This window comes from Pan troglodytes, chromosome 21, assembly GCF_028858775.2.
Source record: "Pan troglodytes isolate AG18354 chromosome 21, NHGRI_mPanTro3-v2.0_pri, whole genome shotgun sequence".
In the NCBI taxonomy this organism is placed as follows: domain Eukaryota; kingdom Metazoa; phylum Chordata; class Mammalia; order Primates; family Hominidae; genus Pan; species Pan troglodytes.
The window spans coordinates 30,105,250-30,119,768 of NC_072419.2; the positions used below are offsets into that span (position 1 = coordinate 30,105,250).

Consider the following 14,519-nt stretch of genomic DNA (forward strand, 5'->3'; position numbering starts at 1 on the left):
TTTTTGATCTTATAATTTTGTCTGTGTTCACTTTTACTGATTTTATTTATGTATATTTTGATATTCTCTTGTAGCTCACTGAGCATTGAAATATAATTACTTTGAATTTTTTGTCAGACATTTGTAAATCTCCATTTTTTTAGGGTAACTTACTGGTGCTTTATTTTTATGGTAGTGTCATGTTTCTCGGATTGTTTGTAATCCTTATGGCCATGTGTAGGTGACTGTGCATTTCAAGTAGGCACTTGTTCCAATATAGACTGACTTTGACAGGAAAAGCCCTTCACCAATCATCCTGTCCAGAATTCTGGGCAGGCATCTGGTATGGTCCATGGTAAGCTTGTTGCTGGAGTTCTTGGGCAGGCTCACCTGGTGCTTGGTTCTATAGGGTTGGGCCTGCAGCCTGGGCTCACCAGGATTGACCTGTTGATTGGGTCTGCAGTGATGGTTCTATAGCCTTTTTCCATGTGGTTGGGCAGGAAGTTGAATTAACTGGGCAAGCCTGAATCCTGGCTGACTTGGCACTGGAAAAGTCCTGAGTCTGTGTCTGCAGTGTCCAGCCAGGTGCTGGGATGGGCGTGGTGTCTGTGATGGAACTGGAGCCTGAGTGTACAGATTCTAGCCTAGCCCTGGGGAAATCCAAGAGCCAGGGTCCATGGCTATAGGTCTGGGTCCTCAATTTTCAGAGGCTGTCCTGGAGACTGAGTCCACAGGGGTGGTTCTTGAGCCTTGGTCCACAGGGAAAGCTTGTGCAGGAGTCTACTGGTGTGGTTCTGGACCCAGGGTACACTGAAACATGTCTGGATCTTGGGTCCACTGGAGCCTGGTGCTCTGGGGACCAGCCTGGGTCCTGGGGCAGTGTAATGCAGGGGAGTCTTATAACCTGGGTCTGCAAGGTCTGGTCTGGTGCATAGGGCTACAGAAGCCAGGCTGAAGGCTGGATGTGTGCATGCTGACCTGGAGGCTAGATTCATGAGGACTGGCTTGGAGCCTGGGACACAGGGCCTGGTTCAGATCTGTTGTCATCCTGAAGGCTGAATGTGTGGGTACAGGCCTGGGTTCTGGGACTGTGCGGGCTGGCCTGGAACCTGGGTGTGCAAGGGAAATCCTAGAACCTGGGTTTGCAGAGGCTGGACTGGCAGTGGAAACTTTTGAGATAGGCCTGATCTTTGGGTTTACTGGAGCACAGGATCACAGGGGATGGTCTTGAGTATATGCAGGCTTGTATGCTCAGTCTTCTGGTGCTGACCTGAAGTCAAGGGTTTTAGAAACTGGACAGGGGCTGGGTTAGACCTGAAGGCTGACTCTGAGGAGCCAGCCTGGAGCCTGTATCTGTAGGAGCTAGCCTAGTGCTGGGATTGGCCTGAAATCTGGGACCACAATAGCTGTCTTTGTGTTGGGGTGGGGCTGTAGCCTTGGACCATGGTGCCAGCCTGAAGGCTGGGGTCCTGTGGGACTGCCTGACACTGGTTTTACTGTGGTAGGTGCAGTGTTGAGGTCTGAGGCAAAGTTCAATACTCCCTCACCTTCCTTCAAGTAGGGGATGTTTCTGTCCACAGTGTATAGCCTGGAGTGAGAGGAAAGGTGATGTGGGTTGTATAAAACTCTCCTTACTGCACTCTTCAATGTTTTAGTCTTATTTCTGTGCTACCCAAGTGTTGCAATCTGACACTTGGTTTGATGAGCTCCTGTGAGGATATTTTATGTACAGTTAGGTTCAAATTGGGGTATTTGAGAAGAGATTAATGTGGAAAGTTTCTATTCTGCCACCTTATTGACATCACTCCAAGGATTTTTATTATAATAAACATTGTGAAAATGTCCTATGTAATTTAACTTGAAAAGTGGGCAATTTAATTCCTATATTCCTGAAGGTTTTCATTCTACCTAGGCTGGCTCAGAAGTTAAGCAGTTAGTTAATCCTCTGCTAAGTCTGAAGCCCTCTCACTCCCTTCCTACCTCTCCCATGCATCTGCACATCCCGTACTGGGAAATCCCTCTCCTCTGGGAGAAAGTATCTTGGTCTTGATTTATTTCTTAAACAAATCCTATACCTTCATATTTTATATAACTTCCATCCTACTTGATGCTGCTCTTTCATGTTTCTTATGTTGTTATCCAGGTTCATGAACCCCTGGGGATTTGCAAGAATGCAGACTTATTTTCCAAAGGCAGGGAGGCCCTGAGGTTCAACATTTCTAAGAGATTTTCCAAAGATGCTGCTGCTGCCTCACACATCAGGACCATTTTACGAGGGTGAGCCTAGAAGTCTTTCTTCCGCCCACCAACCTGCTGAGGATCAGGAAAGGCGTGTGAGCCACCCTTCAAGAGCAGAGGCCACAAGACCAGGGGAGCCCAACACCATGTCTGAGCTCATCCAGGCACATGAGGTGCCTGAGAGGAGATAGTCATTGCACCTCTGGCCACGTGGGTTATTGGCCGTGATCCCTGAGACAGCAGCTCAGATGTACCACTTGTGCCACCTGGAGCTGGCTCAGGAGTCCATCTACCCAGATCCTACTTGTCTGCCCTGGTGAGAATAACTCCATCAAACACCCAGCCCCTTTTATCGAGAACTACAGCACACAAAGTTTCTTAAAATGCTGATGTTTAATGATCTACACTACATGATTAGGCTCAAGATGTGTGGATTTTCTAAAACACTGATCTGAGATCTCAAACACATGCAAAATAGGATAACAAACAAGTCCAAAGCTGCTCAGCCACTGAAGAGTCCTCAGGAGAGAAGTGCTGATGTCCACGGAATGTGGGAGCAGCACATGGACAAGCCTGTGAGTGGGTTTCACTCAGTGGAATCCCTCCAAGCAGGTCTTGTTCAGGAGGCTGAACTGAGTCATCCAGGGCCTGGTGCTGATGGTGAAGAAGCAGGTTAAAGTCTGAGAGAACAAGCACAGGAAGGGACAGTGGGTGAGGGAGGCTCAGGAAGCTCATGGCTCAAGCTCTGAACAATGGCTTCCTCTCCACATTGCCCTTTCCCAGGTCAAGCAGTGGGAAGACGGGGCCTCTGGCTATCATGTGCTGCCCCCAAGCCTGAGTCCTGGGCTGTTCTGGAGATTTGAGCTGAACTGCAACTCTTTTCTGACCCAGGGGCGCCTGTGCAATGTTCCCCACTCCCTAGCAGTGGCCCTCAGGGGAACCCCGGGCTGTCCTGGTGTGATCCCTGCACCCAAGAGCAGCAGGAGAATGCATTGTCCCAGTGGAAGCAGTTCCCAGATTTAAGCAATCAGCTACCTATTTTTTAATATTACAATAAGGGTGTTGATTAAGCTTAGGAAGAGTTTTCCCAGAGCCAGGCTTTACTTGGAGCTTGTCCCCTAGAGCAGGTGCTGCAGCTCAGCTCAGGGCCTGGGAGGGAGGGTAGTGGGGCTCCTTCTCAGCCTCTACCACTTTTGGGTCTAGGGGAGGGTAGGGAAACCCTGAGAACTGCATCCACAGACAGAGGTGATGTCAGATCCCAGGTTCTTCCAGAAGGCAGGGGAGGAAGACCAGAGAGGGGACCACTTCTTACTGGACCCAGGAGAGTGGGACCCCAGGGGGAAAGAGCAGTCTGAAGGCCATGTGCCCTGGGTGCAGGCAGCTGCAGTGGCATGACAGGGCAGAGTTGATAAACTCAGATTGGCCAGGAGCCTGCAAGTGGACCCCTAGCTGCCTGCCCCTCTGCGCTCCCCACTAAGGCACAAGCAGGGCAGCCTGGTAGAGGCTGCTGCAGGCTCACTCCTCTAAGTCTCTTTGTCAGTTGCACCTGTGCCCACACCACACCCCATGTGGCATCCACAGCTGTATCCAGGTGGGAAGCTGGTGTCCTGTCTTACATTGTTCAGCTCTGTGCTTTCTTGGAAAGGGCAGTTGTCAATGTCGTCTTCAAATTTCCCACACCTAGTTCTCCCCAGCAGTAGCTCCATTGAGAATACAGTCTTGGACTCCACCTATTGCACACAGAGAGATTAATGTGAACACGCCCTCTTTGTTGCCCCTAAGTAGCTGCTGGTGAAGATGTCATTTGTGTAGGAGAAGTCCCAACATTCTTCTCCATTAGGGAGCTTGCCCATGGGCCTGGCATCAGGAGATCTTCTTTAGATTGGGCAGTTAAGAGCAAAAAGTGGATGGGCATGGTGGCCCCAGGGCAGACACCCATGAATGTATCCCTATTTCCAGATGCACTTCCCACTCTCCCATGGTGAGACCCCAGTTTCACTCTCAGTCAGTGTCTGAACCTGCAGCTGCATTTCCAGAGGATGGCGCTATGTGCCTGGGGAGGGGTTTGGCTCTCCAAGAGCTTTCAGGGTAACCTCAGCCCTGGGACAGAGGGAGCCTCATCTAGGGCATGTTGTCAAACCTTCCACCTGACCTGAGAAAAAAAAAAATGCAAGAATGCCACCCAGCACTCCCACTACACACAGGCATACATCCTTGGGACAATGGCTTCAAGAAACACCATCTGGGGCCGGGTGTGGTGGCTCACACCTGTAATCCCAGCACTTTTGGAGGCTGGGGTGGGTGAATAATGAGGTCGGGAGTTCGAGACCAGCCTGGCCAACATGGTGAAAACCCGTCTCTACTAAAAATACAAAAGTTAGCTGGGCATGGTGGCAGGTACTTGTAATCCCAGCTACTCGGGAGGGAGGCTGAGGCAGGAGAATTGTTTGAACCCGGGAGGCAGAGGTTGCAGGGAGCTGAGATTGTGCCATTGCACTCCAGCCTGGTTGACAGGGTGAGACTCCATATCAAAAGAAAGAAAGAAAGAAAGAAACACCATCTGCCCTATTGCAAAGTGCACCTTGCTCTTCTCACTCCATTCAGTTTCACTTCATTCCATCTCCCTTCTCCCTATCCGTCCATTTCCCCAACTCCAAAACTGACTCTGGAATTGTCACATCCAGGAACCCACGTGGCAGGCTCCAGCCCAGAGAGCAGGGGTCAGAGAACCAGCCAGGGCCTTGCACAGGGTCTTTCCAGAGGCTTAAGCTCTGTGCAGGGTTGGGGTCCTTTTGCTCTTCTTGCAAGGTTTCAGTAATGAGGTAGGAAGAGCATTTTTGCCTCTCTACCCAACTAGAAGTCCTCAACTTAGCTGGGTGCAGTGGCTCATGCCTGTAATCCCCGCACTTTGGGAGGCCGAGGTGGGCAGATCATGAGGTCAGGAGTTCAAGACCAGCCTGGCCAACATAGTGAAACCCTGTCTCTACTAAAAATACAAAAAATTAACCAGGCGTCTGGCGGGTGCCTGTAATCCCAGTTATTTGGGAGGCTGAGGCAGGAGAATCACTTGAACCCGGGAGGCGGATCTTGCAGTGAGCGGAGATGACGCCACTGTACTCTAGCCTGGGTGACAGAGCAAGATTCCATCTCAAAAAAAAAAAGTCCTCAACTTGGTGACTATTTGCATTGTTCATGCCTGCAGCACAGATGAACTGTGCATTCCTGATTGCATTCTGTAGTGACTTCATTAAAAGGAGGACATTTAGGATTAAGACCTGTGGTCTGAGGAAGAGTGTAAAACAGTCTTCAGTTTATTAAGTGCAGACACACCAAGGAGCTCAGAGAAGGTGGAAATCAGCAAAGAGGAACTGACCACCCAGAGGTCTTTTGGGACTGGCGGGGGTTTCTTATTGCTCCTGAACCCTTACTGTTCTCTTTTTTAATTTTCATTTTTTAAATTATCTCTTTTTTATTACATTTTTTGGAAGTATTTCTCAATTTCTCTCTATTCACATTTTCTGTTCAGCCCTTTTCCTTATTCCGTATCTTCATTTTCTTGGTAGTCCTCATTTTGAAGTCATTCTTCAGTTAAATAATGTCATAAAAAGATGGAGATTAAACAATATGTTTTTCATGAGAGTCGATTAGGATCAAATTATTTGAAATTTCTAACTTAGATGTTTTCAAAATCAAAAACTAACTAAACTACCTTGTATTTTCTTAAGTATGGACTACAACTGGTGAACAAGACTCTTCAATAAGACCCCCTGCCCCCACCCCACTCCCATTTTTCACTGAGCAGCACATGCCAGATGCCAGGGCAGGAGGGTACGTGGTCGCCAACCTGCTCCTTCCAGGAATTCAAGATGTGCACCAGTCTGTAGGCATAGTAGTCCTTGCTCTGTTGGTTGAATGTGTGGACAGCAAACTCCACTGTGGCAGGGAGGTAACGAGCCATGACATTGTGTTCGTCAAGTCCCTTTGCTCGTGGAAATGCCAGGCATAGATCAGCAGGATCTGGGAGCCTAAGAGAAGCAGCAGCAGCGCCCAGGGCAGACCTCCCTTCCACGGCAGGCCCAGCATGGTGCTGACTGTAGGCACCGCTGACTTTGCTCTTCCCAGCCCCTGTGCCCACAGGAGTTAACTGAGCACAGACCCAGCCCTTAATCTTATCTGCTCAGACAGCCCTGTGGGACAAACTTGTCTCACCCCACACTGGCGACAGGCACTCCTACAGGACAGGAAGGACAGGATCCTGGATTAAAGGGAGGCAGCTCTGGATGCGGAGTCACTCATCTGCCATCCTTCTGCCCTATACTCTCTAGGCCAGCGCAAGCCACAGGCAGGAGGGGAGCTACCCTCTGCCACTAGCTTTGAAGGCTGCTCCTTCAGAACCCACAGGTTCTGGTTGTCCTCAGGTGCTTGGTGTCCTTGGATGATTCTGTGCCTTCGCCTCCCCCAGCGAACTGAGATAAGACCTGGGGACATCTCGACTCTCACTCTCCCCTCCTTCACCCCGTCAAAGAGAGGATCTCCATTGTTCAGAAAAATAACTAAGATATCAGTTTGTTCTTCTGTTGTATAATACCTCAACAGTTGTACTCTGTGAACCAAGGGAAAAAATGAAAAAAATAAATGGCAATTTTTATCAACCATTTTGACCTGGGATGGACAATGAGTATTGTGAGAAAAGGGCAGGAAAGACAGAGACCCAAGTCCTGAGGCCCCAGCCTGGTCATGCCGAGCCCAGCCCTGCTTGCATTTCTAAACCTTGTCAGCCCTGGTTCCAGCTGAGCCAGAGCCAAGGTTTCTACAGGGCCCACCGCCCTACATCTGCAGCCCCACCACACACACTCATGTTTTATTAGACTGGAATATCATTCTAGACCAAATTTTTAAACACTTCCCTGGGAGATCACATGTTTCTGCCTCAGTGAGATAGAGGTTGGACCATTCTTCTGCACCTTGATCATTTTTGTCTCCATCTGACCATCCTTCTTGGTGTTCTAGAGTGAGCTATTTTGCCAGCACTTAGGTGATACTAGGTGGTTACTTTTAAATCAACTTCCTGGCAATAACTAACCTGAAAGAGGAAATAATAATATTTTGTTGCTGTAAGAATGAACATTAAATAGTGCAGGACAGGTGAAGTATGCAAAAGTGAGAGTTTTGAGTTTGGCTGAGAAGACTATGGTGCTGCAATATAGGCAAGAACCTAGCTAGCATTGTTGCCAGATAACAGAATAGAAAGTTCAGTCCCAAGTCAGGGAGACTGATTCTACAAGAACTGTTCTGACTGTGTCCCCTACCATGTTCCCAGATCACAGCAGGGCCAGGCCTGGGAAGAGCATCACTGCATCTGTCCACACTAGCACAGCACTGGCCAGGTCAAGACAGCTGCAGGTGAAGAGAGTCATGCTGCCTGACCCAACACTGGGGTGGTCCCGAGTGCCTCCTCACAGGAGACTTCACCCATCACAGACAGAAGAAAGTAGCTAGTGTGTGGGGAGCTGCTGCCCAGGAGCCATGTGCATCTTGATCTTCTGCCTTGACTCCAGGAAGTGGGTGACACAGAGTAGCTGAAACCTGTGTCCTGATTAGCAATGATAACAGGTGAAATCTGGCCCAATTGCGTTGTTTCATGGTTTTTTTTTTTTTTTTTTTGATGGAGTCTCTGTTGCCCAGGCTTGAGTGCGGTGGTGTGATCTTGGCTCACTGCTGCAACCTCCGCCTCCCAGGTTCAAGAGATTCTCCTGCCTCAGCCTCCTGAGTAGCTGAGATTACAGGCGTGTTGCACCATGCCCGGCTAATTCTTTGTATTTTTAGTAGAGATGGGGTTTTGCCATGTAGGCCAAGCTGGTCTCGAACTCTCCTGGCCTCAAGTGGTCCTCCCACCTCAGCCTCCTAATGTGCTGGGATTACAGGCATGAGCTACTGTGTCCAGCCCCTATTGCACTGTTGAAATGTCACTGGTCTTCTGGATCACACCCAGCTGACCCATTCTTCTCATATTTATTTAACCTTGGCAAACAAACAGCTCAACCACACAACTATTTGCAAAATTATTTGTGAGATCTACTGGGTTGTGAAAGATTTTCACATGAGAAAGATTTTCAATCAAACACAACTCACAAGTCAAGGGATCCATGACACAAGATTCACACTTTCCTTTTCACTTGGCAAAGTCTTGCTTATAATTGTGAAGCAGAAGCCAGCACTGCAGGATTCCTTACCACTGCATGAGTTACACAAGAATGAAAACTTCTCATGGGTTCCCTAAAAACTGAGATTGGAAAATGACATAATAACAACAAAAATAATGGTGCAAATTGACATAGTTATATCTCATAGATGTGTCTTAGGTCTTTTCAAAAACAAGAGATAGGTCAAGAAAGACCTGAGGTGACCCTGAGCTTGCATCTCTGCCTGACTTCCAATCTCAGCACAAGCAAGGAACCTTGGCTAGGACAGAGGTGTGAGTGGCCTACGCATTGAAGGTGTGCCCCAATACACACACCAAGTGGGCTAGTTTTGGAAGGGTGTTGTTGTTGTTGTTACAGTTGTTTAGTGACTTTGACCACATGTAACAAATAACACACTCTTCACAGAAATAGTTTAGAAAAGTCACTAAACAAAGACACAACTACAATCCACAGCAAGCAACAACAAATCTTAGGGAGAAAGCAGACTCAGACTCCTGAAGTTAACACAATTTAACATTTAAATAACCAGTTTTCCAAAAAAAATTATAAGGCATACAAAGGGACCTGAAAGTAAGTCCCATTTACAGTTTTCTTTGTGGTGCAATGCCTTTTCAGCTTGATGTAATCCTGTTTGTTTATTTTTGTTTTTGTTGCCATGATTTTGAGTTCTTACCTAAAAAGTCTGCCCACACCAATGTCCTGAAATGTTTTCCCAATACTTCTAGAAGTTTCATAGTTTCAGGTCTTAAATTTAAGCGTTTAATCAATTTTTGTTTTTTTTTATATATATACTGTTTTATATATATAGTGTTTTATATATATAGTGTTTTTTTTAATGTATATATAGTGAGAGGTAGTGGTCTAGCTTCACTTTTCTGCATTATGATCATCCAGTTTTTCCAGCAGCATTTATTGAAGAGACTGTTCCTTTTCCAATGGGTTTTCTTGGCGTCTTTGTTGAAAATGAGGTGGCTGTGAACATGTGGATTTATTTTTGGGTTCTCCATTCTGTTCCATTGGTGTATGTGTCTGTTTTTATGCCAGTGCCATGCTGTTCGGTTACTGTATCATTGTACTACAATTTGAAGTCAGGTATATTTTGATGTCCCCTGCCTTGTTATTTTTGCTAAGGATTTCCCTGGCTATTTGAGGTCTTTTGTGGTATTATAGATATTTTCGGATATTTTTGTCCTTTTCTGTGAAGAATGTCATTGACATTTTGCATAAGGATTGCATTGAAATTGTAGATAGCTTTGGTTAGTATTGACATTTTCACAACATTAATTCTTCCAATTTATGAGCATAAATATCTTTCCAGTTTTTAATTTCCTCTTCCATTTATTTCATTAATGCTTTATAGGTTTTTTTGTAGACATCTTTTACTTCTTGAGGTAAATTTATTTCTAATTATTTTATATTTTTGTAGCTACTGTAAATTTGATTGCATTCTTGATTTCTTTTTCAGTTTGTTCACTGTTGGTGTATGTTAGTGCTACTGATCTTTGTACATTGATTTTGTGTTTTCAACTTAACTGAATTCATTTAGCAGTTTTAATAGTTTTTTGACGAAGTCTTTAGCTTTTCCCAAATATCATAACATGTCATCTGTGAACAAGGATAATTTAACTTCTTCCTTTCCAATGTGGATGCCCATTATTTCTTTCTCTTGCCTAGTTGCTCTGGTCGGGACTTCGAGTACTACATTGAATAAAAGTGGTGGAAGTCTTGTTCCAGATATTAAAGGAAAGAGATATATAACAAACCCACAGCCTTTATTTTGGCCTTCATTTTGAGGTGTGTTCCTTTAAGCCTGTTGTGTTGAGAGCTTTTATCATGAAAAGATGTGTGATTTTTGTCTAATGCTTTTTCAGCATCTATTGAAATGACCATATGGTTTTTGTCTTTGATTTTGTTAATGTGATGTGTCATATTTACTAATTTGCATATGTTGACCCATCCTTGCATCCCTGGAGTGGATCCCATTTGGTGATGGTGAATGATTTTTTTTACGTGTCGTTGTATGTTCATTTGCTAGTACTTTGTTGAGGATTTTTTTTTTTTTTTTTTTTTTGCTCCTATGTTCACCAGGGGTATTGGCCTGTAGGTTTTTATTGTTCTTATTGTACCCTGAACTGGTTTTGGCATCAGAGTAATGTTGGCTTTGTAGAATGAGTTTGAAAGTATTCTGTTCTTTTTTATTTTCTGAAATAGTTTGAATAGAATTGATAGTACTTCTTTACATGTTTGGTAGAATTCGGCAGTGAAGCTATTAGGACCTAGGCTTTCTTTGATGGGAGACTTTTTAGTACTGCTTTGATCTTGTTACTCATTGCTGATCTGTTTAGGTTTTCTGTTTTTTCTTGGTTCTTCTTGGTATGTTATATGTATCCAGGAATGTATTCACTTCCCCTAGGTTTTTTGCCATATATTTGTTCCTAATAGTCTCTAACAATCCTTTACATTTTTGTATTATCAATTGTTATGTCTCTGTTTTTGTTTCTGATTATATTTTTTTGAGCATTCTCTCTTTTTTCCTTACTCTAGATAAAGGTTTGCTGATTTTATCTTTTCAAAAGAATAACTTATTGTTTTGTTAATCTTTTATATTTTTTAAATTCTCAATTCTGATATTTGTTACTTCTTTCCTTCTACTAATTTTGGATTTGGTTTATTTCTGCTTTTCTAATTTCTTGAGCTGCATTATTAGGTTGAAATATTTGAAATCTTAATACATTTTTGGTATAGGCATTTATTGTTATAAACTTGCCTCTTAGAACTCCCTTAGCTGTAGATTTTGATATGTTGTGTTTCCATTTTCATTTGTTTTAAGTAATTTTTAAACTTCTGTATTAATTTCTTTATTGATCAATGATCCTTTAGAAATGTTGCTTAACTTCCATGTGTTTATACAATTTCCAAAGTTCCTCTTGTTATTGATTTCTAGTTTTATTCCATTGTGGTCAGAAAAGGCACTTGATATGATTTCAACTTTTTGAAATTTATTGAGATTTTTTTTGAGGCCTAACATATGGCCTATCCTGGAGAATGTTTCATGTGCTGATAAGAATGTGTATTCTGTAGCAGTTGGATTAAATGTTCTCTAAATATCAATTAGGTCTACTTGGTACTCTAGAGTGTCTTTTAACTTTGAATATTTTTGTTGATTCTGTCTGGCTCATCTTTCTGATTTTTTCTGGCTCATCTTTCATCTTACCGAAAGGGGTATTAAAGTTCTCTACTATTATTTTATTGTAGTCTATCTCTGTGGCTTTATATCTATTAATGTTTGCATTATATGCTTGGGATATCCAATGCTGGAAGCATAGATATTTATAGTTGTTATTCCTTTTGTTGAATTCACCCCTTTATCTTTATATAGTAAACTCCTTTTTCTCTTTTTTACAGTCTTTGACTTAAAATATATTTTATCTTGTGTAAGCTTAGCTACTTCTGCTCTTTTTTTTTTTTTTTTTTTTTTGAGATGGAGTCTCACTCTGTCGCCCAGGCTGGAGTGCAGTGGAGCAATCTTAGCTCACTGCAAACTCTGCCTCCCAGGTTCATGCCATTCTCCTGCCTCAGCCTCCTGAGTAGCTGGGACTACAGGCACTGCCACCACACCTGGCTATTTTTTTGTATTTCTAGTAGAGACGGGGTTTCACCATGTTATCCGGGATGGTCTTGATCTCCTGACCTCATGATCCACCCACCTCAGCCTCCCAAAGTGCTGGGATTACGGGTGTGAGCCACCATGCCCAGCCCTACTTCTGCTCTTTTTATGGTTTTCATTTGTGTGGAAGATCTTTTTCCATCCCTTCACTTTCAGACTGTGTCCTTACAGGTGAAATGAGTTTCTTGTAGGCAACATATAGTTGGGTCTTTATCCTTTATCCATTCAGTCACTCTATATCTTTTAGTTGAATAATTTAGTCCACTTACATTTAATGTTATTATTGACAGGTAAGGACTTACTGCTGCAAATTTATTATGTGTTTTCCATTGTTTTGTAACTCCTCTCTTTCGTTCTTTCTTACTGTATTCACTTGTGGTTAAGTAATTTCCTCTGGTAGTATCTTTTCATTTGTTGCTTTTTATTCTTAGTGTATCTATTATAGGTTTCTGCTTTGTGGTTACCTTGAGGATTCCAAAAGATTCTCTTATACATATAACAAGTTACTTTAAACAGATGAGAACTTAACTTTGATCACAAAGAAAAGAAAAGAAACAAAGGAAAGACTAAAAACTCTACAATTTAACTCCATCAACTCCCCGTTTTGACTTTTTGTTGTCTTAATTTATATCTTTTTTATTGCCTATCTCTTAACAGGTTGCTGTAATAATTTTTGATAGATTTATCTTTTTTTTCTTCATACCAGATATATGAGTAGATTACTCAGCACAATTACAGTATTAAAATACTCTGAATTGTCTATATACTTACTTTTACCAGTGAGTTTTATATCTCCAATAGCTTTCTTTTTGCATGTTATCATCCTTTCTCTTCAGATCAAATACATCAATTTAGCATTGCTTTTAAGATGGGTCTAATGGTTAAGGATTTTCTCAACTTTTGTTTGGGAAATGCTTTATCTCTTCTTCATGTTTGAAGGAAATATTTGCTGATTACAGTATTTTTATTTGGCAGTTATTTCCCTTCGGCCCTTTGAATATGTAATCCCACTTCCTCCTGGCCTGTATGGTTTTTGCTGAGAAGTCTGTTGCCAGACAAATTGGAGCTCCTTTATGGTTTTTTTTTCCTTTCTTCTTTTATTTTGCTGTTTCTGGAATCCTCTCTTTGTCCTTGACATTTGAGTATTTGATTATTATATGCTTTGAGATGTGTCATTTGGGTCAAATCTGTTTGGTGATCTGACCTTCTTTAACCTGGATATTTATCTTTCCCTTGATTTGGAAAAATGTCTGTTATTATTTCTTGTTTTAAAAATTTTATTTCAACAGTTTTCGGGGAACAGGTGGTTTTGGTTTACATGGATAAGTTCTTTATTGGTGATTTCTGAGATGTTGCTGTACCCATCACCCAAGCAGTGTACCCTGTACCCAATGTGTAGTCTTTTATCCTTCACCCTCCTCTCACCCTTCCCCCAACTTCCCAAAGTCCCTTATATTATTCTTATGCCTTTGCATCCTCATAGCTTAGCTCCCACTTATAAATGAGAACATGTGATACTTGGTTTTCCGTTCCTGAGTTACTTAACTTAGAATAACAGTCTCCAATTTTATGCAGGTTTCTGCAAATACCATTATTTCATTCCTTTTTATGGCTGAGTAGTAATCCAAGGTCTATATATACCACATTTTCTTTTTCCACTAATTGGCTGATGGACATTTAGGCTTCTTAGATATTTTTTGCAATTGTGAATTGTGCTGCTACAAACATGCATATGCAAGTCTCTTTTTCATATAATGACTTCCTTTCCTCTGTGTTGACACTCAGGAGTGGAATTGCTGGATCAAATGGTAGTTCTACTTTTAGCTCTTTAAGAAATCTTCATACTGTTTTTCATAGTAGTTTTACTAGTTTACATTCTAACCAGCAGTGTAAAGGTGGTCCCTTTTCACCGCATCCATGCCAACATCTATTTTTTTTTATTTTTTAATTTTGCCCATCCTTGCAGATGTAAGGTGGTATCATATTGTAGTTTTGATTTGCATTTCTCTGATAATTAGTGATATTGAGCATTTTTTTCATATATTTATTGGCCATTTGTATATCTTCTTTTGAGAATTGTCTATTCATGTCCTTTGACCACTTTTTGATGGGGTTTTTTGCTTTTCTCTTGCTGATTTGTTTGAGTTCTTCATAGATTCTGGATATTAGTTCTTTATCAGATGCACAGTTTGTGAACATTTTCTCCCAGTCTGTGGGTTTTCTATTTATTCTGTTAATTATTTCTTTTGCTGTGCAGAAGCTTGTTAGTTTAATTTAGTTTAATTAGGTCCCATCTATTTATTTTTGTTTCTGTTGCATTTGCATTTAGGTTCTTGGTCATGAACTCTTTGCCTAAGCCAATGTCTAGAAGAATTTTTCCAGTGTTATCTTCTGGAATTTTTATGGTTTCAAGTCTTAGATTTCAGTCTTTG

General features: G+C 42.6%; 1 pseudogene across 1 annotated transcript; it reads right to left on the bottom strand.

Annotated features, from left to right (window-relative positions):
• Nucleotides 1-2,591: 2,591 nt before the first annotated feature.
• On the bottom strand, nucleotides 2,592-6,582 carry CST9L (cystatin 9 like; annotated as a pseudogene). Its single transcript, XR_010154293.1, has 3 exons — nucleotides 6,062-6,582; nucleotides 3,834-3,947; nucleotides 2,592-2,897 (listed from the first exon to the last, which is right to left on the bottom strand). The product of XR_010154293.1 is annotated as a cystatin 9 like (transcript).
• Between the last annotated feature and the right edge of the window lie 7,937 nt (nucleotides 6,583-14,519).